This window comes from Suncus etruscus, chromosome 13 (assembly GCF_024139225.1).
Source record: "Suncus etruscus isolate mSunEtr1 chromosome 13, mSunEtr1.pri.cur, whole genome shotgun sequence".
NCBI lineage: Eukaryota > Metazoa > Chordata > Mammalia > Eulipotyphla > Soricidae > Suncus > Suncus etruscus.
Genome location: NC_064860.1, coordinates 81,988,275 through 81,994,572, shown reverse-complemented (window position 1 = coordinate 81,994,572; position 6,298 = coordinate 81,988,275). Strand labels below are relative to the sequence as shown.

The window sequence follows — 6,298 nt, the reverse complement described above, 5'->3', positions numbered from 1 at the left end:
GTCATTGGAACAGCCTTGACCCTGGGTCTTCATAGTTTGCTTAGGACAATGCCATCAGGGACTTCACATTCTTTCCATCTCTATTACATGTGTTAACCAATGTTTATTGAGTTCCTTTTTCAAAAAAGTTTTGGGGACTTACCTGGTGATGCTCCAGGTTTATACTCATGAATTACTCTTGGTTGGCTCAGGGGACCATATGGGAACACAGGTTAGCTGTATGTAAAGGTAATGCCCCACTTAATGGATTATCTCTCTAGCCCTAATATTGAGTTATTTAGTTAATGCACTTACACACCCAAGACCAAATTTATTTCTGATTATGACTTGTAAGTTGAGTGTTTCTTATTTATTTTTTATAAATCAGAAGAGGAAGACTTAGATTAAGGAATTTAAGCCAGATGACAGCAATAGTTGGTGTCTAACAAAAAAGTCTCATCTCAGTGCCTTCTTGTTTTTTCTTTTTTACTTAGTTACCCTTTGTTTTTTACCCACTACAGGGAAGAACTTTAATCAACACTCCTATTTTGAAAAGAATTGGAAGCCTAGAGACGAAGAATGTTATGTGATACCTATAAGATATAATTAACCTGGATTTTAAAGTCTGTTATTAGTAGTGTTTTTTTTTTAATTAAAAAATAAAAATTTAGGGCACAGATTTTTTTATAATGTAGCTAGAAATGTGACAACATTTTTTACCTATAAAGTTCAAAAGCTGAATTTAAAGGAGCTGTAAATATGCAGAGTCCTAGAAAATATTCTACAGGAGCAAAGCATGGTATGGGGACTGCATTTACTTTCTGCTTTTAAATCCCAACGCTTCTCTTAATAACAACACTTCATTCTAAGGGGGAAGCTAAGGTAAAAGTAATGAAATAAGTAAATGAAACAAAATATGGCGGTTTTTTTTTTTTTTTTTTGGATTTTGGTTTTTGGGTCACACCTGACAGTGCTCAGGGATAACTCCTGGCTCTACGCTCAGAAATTGCCCCTGGCAGGCACAGGGACCATATGGGATGCCGGGACTTGAACCACTGTCCTTCTGCATGCAAGGAAAATGCTTTACCTCCATGCTATCTCTCTGACCCCACAAAGTATGTTTTTTATTAAAAGATGGAATGTAAAGCCCTGGAAAATATTTGTAGTATTGTTTATTACTATTCATTAAATAAAATAAAGTTTTGACTTTAACAATCTAAACTTAAATGGGCCTGTTACACTGGCAGGCCAGGTGGCAAAAGGTGGTGAAATAGGATGCACTCTGGGGTCGTTGGTGGAGAAAGGTTTGCACTGGTGGTGGGAAGGGGCCTGACTCACTGTGTGCCTGAAATTCAACTATGAAGGACTCTGTAGTTCACAATTGTTTCAATAAAATAAAATAAAAAAATAATGGTTATAAAACAACAACAACAAAAATAAGGTTTTGAGGATCAGATTGCTGAAGAAAAAGCAAACTTTTGCTGTTGTGTAAAGTTATGCTTTTGGCAGAGTTTTGAATTTTCTGAGCATAGTAATCAAAATCATATTATTGTTAAGTCTAGTTTTTGTTGTTAAAGACAATGCATAATATAAAGCAATGGCGATTTCTGTCAGACTGAAGGTGAATTTAGTCATCTAAACAAAGAGGGTGAGCACAAGGTTAAGAACTCAGGATTCAGATTATATTTTGCTGATCTAACAATCTCAGTTCTCACTCTATCTGTGTCTGATATCTAAAAATGTTGGGAAAAAAATCCCGTTTTAGTTATATGTATTCTGATTTTACCAACTTCACATTGAGCAGTTTTGTTCATTTGCGTGACTTTTTCTATGTATCTTACCTTTTGTCTCTATTAATTCCTGTTTATACAATACATAGCAGTATTTTTGAAATAGTTTTTGATTTGTTTTTTATGTTTTCAATCCACATCAAAATCTGTGCTTAGGGCTTGCTCTTGGCTATGTACTCTGGGATTACTACACGCAACGTGGGTTATCAGATGGCCTGCCAGTGATCAAATATGGGGTCAGCTATGTGCAAGGTAATACAATACCCATTGTATTATTGCTCCAGCCCCAACCTGTTTTATTTTATAGGTGTGAAAAATTCATATTTTATATAAATTTTAACTAAAAATGGAAGTTTTCTTCTACTATGTTTTGAATGGGAAAATTTGCAGGGGCAAGGAGTCATTAATTTTGAATTTCCAATAAAACAAGTTATTATTATTAAAATCACTATCATTATTAATTATTATTATTGTTTTAATTATTATTATTATTATTATTGTTTTGGGAGCCACATCTAGCAATGCTTACCGGTTACTCCTGACTTTGCACTCAGGAACAACTGCTGGCAGTATTCAGAGACAATACAGGTATCTAACCTGGGTTTGCTGCTGCAAGGCAAGTGCCCTACCGGCTGTACTATTGCTTCAGTCCCAGAAACTGGCTTTTATTATTTTTATTTATTTATTTTTGTTTGTTTTTGAGCCACACTCGGCGATGCTCAGGGGTTACTCCTGGCTGTCTGCTCAGAAATAGCTCCTGGCAGGCACGGGGGACCATATGGGACACCGGGATTCGAACCAACCACCTTTGGTCCTGGATCGGCTGCTTACAAGGCAAACGCCACTGTGCTATCTCTCCGGGCCCGGTTTTTATTATTTTTAAAAATAATTTTTAAATTAATGACTACAAAGTTATTGATAGTTCAACACCAATTCACCACCAGTGTTAACTCTCATCACTAGCATTACTATACTCCCTCACACCACCCACTCTCTGCCACTTCAACAGGCATATTAAAAGTTTAGTGGTTGTACCGCAGATCTCATGTTTTCAGTGTTGCTTAGTCTGTGCTTTGAATGCATAGTTATACCACTCTTACACATCATCAAAATAACAGAAGCCTCAACTTCTGATGCCCCATTACTTCTCTTTTTCATATGTTTTTTATTATTTTTAGAGCTATTTTGTTAGATGACTTTATGTTTGTCAAAATAAATCTTTAATATTTCAGTTTATTTTCAACTTGATAAAATTAGCTAAGGATTAGGTTGACTATAGAATAAGTATTATATTTATATTTATTTATAAATATAAAATGTTTATTCTGTGTTTATCAAGTTCATGACTGCCATTTTACTCATTATGAGGACACTGTAAACTTAGTTTCTAGACTGAATAAATACCACAGTATAGCGATGGAAAGACTTCAAGATATTTTTTAATATATATAAATATATATATATATAAATGTGTGTATATCTATCTGTCTGTGTAACAACTTGTCTATGTGTATATCTAGTATTTCCTTTCATTTTATTCTCATTTAAATTTTTGGCTGGGGGAAATGGTCTTGAGCCACTCTCATTGGTGCTTGGTGACTGCTCCAAGCTCTGTGCTCAGGAGTTATTACTTTTGGTACTTGGGTGACTGTATGTGGTACTCAGGATTGGGGTGTGGTAGGCTGTATATAAGGCAAGCCCCTTCCCATTATACTATTTCTCTGCCTCCACATAATTGATTCTTTATAAATTTAGCATAAGAACAAAGCCATTGCTAGATAATGGTAATTATCTTTAAGTGCTAGTTGTTAATAATACTAATTGGAAATGGTTGACTTCAGTTATGCAACTTCTGAATATTTTTGTTTTAGTTTTTAACCTCCACCTATTCCAGTTTGTTAATGTTAGACTAGAAAGGAAAATTGTTTTCATCACAAATTAATTTGAGAACACACCCTTTTGAATATTGCTTGCTTGCAAAATCCTGGTCATAGTCATGAAACTCATAGGAAAAGCATAAAATAAGCTGAAAAAGGATCATTGTTTCCCAGAAGCCAGGATACGAATTGGAAATATGAAGGTTCTGACACATGTCTCTGCTCCTTATTTTTTTTGTTTAACCCTTACATGAATGAACAAATCACTTAATTTCTCATGAATATTTATTCCACATCTATTAAATGGAAGAGTGAAGGAGTCCTAAACTACCATGAAGAGGCCTGGAGGACTCAATACAGGAGCAATGACTTCCATTTCACCTTTGTGATAACTGAACCACACGAGAACTGTTGGGGTGTACCATTTGCATGGTGAAGATCCACAATGGGCAAAAGGAAAGGGATAAGGGATGTATCAGTCAATAAGGCAAACTACTCTGAAAGAACTTTTCAAAAGACCTTTCCCTGGGGATAATTTAGAATAGAATCTTTTAAAAGTAATATCTAAGTTTAGTCCAGTCTTTATGAAAAACAATATGGAGATTCCTCAAAAACTGGAAATTGAGCTCCCATATGAGCCAGCTATACAACTCCTTGGGATGTATACCCTAGGGACTCAAAAACACAATATAAAAATGCCTTCCTCACACCTATATTTACTGCAGCGCAATTTACAATAACCTGACTCTGGAAACAACCAAGAAGCCCTTCAACAGATGTATGGTTATAGAAACTGTAGTACATATACACTATGGAATATTATGCAGCCTTCAGGAGAGATGAAGTCATGAAATTTTCCTATACATGGATGTACATGGAATCTATTAAGCTGAGTGAAATAAGTCAGAGGGAAAGAGAGAGACACAGAATAGTCTCACTCTTCTATGGGTTTTAAGAAAAATAAAAGACATTATTGACATAATTCCCAGAGATGAGGGCCGGAAGGACTGGCTCACTATATGCAGTTAGAGAAATAACTGCACTGAGAACTATCATAACAATGTCAATGTGTGAAGGAAGTAGAAAGGCTGTCTCAAATGCAGGTGGGCGGGAGTAGGGAAATAGGGGCACAGGTGATGGGAATGTTGCACTGGTGAAGGGGATGTTCTTTTTATGACTAAAACCCAACTACAATAATGTTTGTAAACATAGGGCTTAAATAAAGATATTAAAAAATAAAAAAAGTATTAGCTAAGTTCTCACAAAGCGCGATTAAAGAAATACTCTGATTACTGGAATATATTTATCAATCTAGCAATATGGGTATACAATAAACTATCCTCTTATTTGAAAATAATAAAATGCATTTACTACTGAATGTGATGGTCAGTAATACAAACTGTTTTATGATTTATCAGATGCTTTGGACTCTTCTAGATGTAGCTTTATTACTAGTATGCATGTAGATTCTGTATAAAGGAGAACTTTCTTAATAATTAGGGCTACATTTTGTGCATATTTTAAAGGGTTATCATTCACATTTATGTGGAATCATGATTCTTATTTAATAATACATGTGAAATATTCTCTTGTTTCTACTCTCATCTCATTTTTTTAAAGTAACTAGTCACCATAGATTGGCTTAGTCCTCCACATTTTTGGTCACAGACTAAATTAGTTGAATAACTCTAACTTAATATTACTCTTTTTTTTTCAGTCTCCGTAGAGACTGTCAAAAATTGCCAATGCTGACTATATTTCAAGTCGTCATGGTGGGGTATTGGGAAAAGTTTTCAATTAGCAATTATTGTGCCTCATTGGCTACGATACTGCCACTGTGCAAAGCTAATATTACTCTTAACAAAAAGAAAACTATAAAATTTTCTGTAGACTCTAAAAACATTTTGACTCAGATATGATACCTGAAATAGTCATGCATTTTCATGCTTATTTTCTAGGTTTAACTTTTATGAATTTAAAAGACTGGTATTGGGCCGGAGAGATAGCATGGAGGTAAGGCATTTGCCTTACATGCAGATGGTCTTTGGTTCGAACCTTGGCATCCCATATGGTCCCCCGAGCCTGCCAGGAGTGATTCCTGAGCATAGAGCCAGGAGTAACTCCTGGGCGCTGCCGGGTGTGACCCAAAAACAAAAATAAATAAATAAATAAATAATAAAAAATAAAAGACTGGTTATGTGTTGTTTTCATGTTTTTAATAATGAATAATTTGACACATATCACTCCATGGATTGAACCTTTTTTTTTTTTTTTTTTTTTTTTTTTTTTGGTTTTTGGGTCACACCCTGCAGTGCTCAGGGGTTACTCCTGGCTCTATGCTCAGAAATCGCTCCTGGCTGGGTTGGGAGACCATATGGGATGCTGGGATTCAAACCATCGACTTTCTGCATGCAAGGGAAATGCCTTTCCTCCATGCTATCTCTCCGGCTCTGAACATTTATTTTTTTAATGAGTATATAAAGTATTCTATATAGAAACAGCTGATTTAGAAGGATAGCATTTTGTTAAACTGAGATGTTAGAGTTAAGAAAAATATAGGTCACATTTCTTTTTTTTTTTTCCTGAAATCTTTAATAATTCCCAGTAGGAATGAGTGGAACAACCTTCTTCATTTACTGTCCAGCTGCAATG

At 35.1% G+C, this 6,298-nt stretch overlaps 1 pseudogene; it reads right to left on the bottom strand.

The window, feature by feature from the left end:
- Positions 1-5,363: 5,363 nt before the first annotated feature.
- LOC126026550 (uncharacterized) lies at positions 5,364-5,493 on the bottom strand (annotated as a pseudogene).
- Between the last annotated feature and the right edge of the window lie 805 nt (positions 5,494-6,298).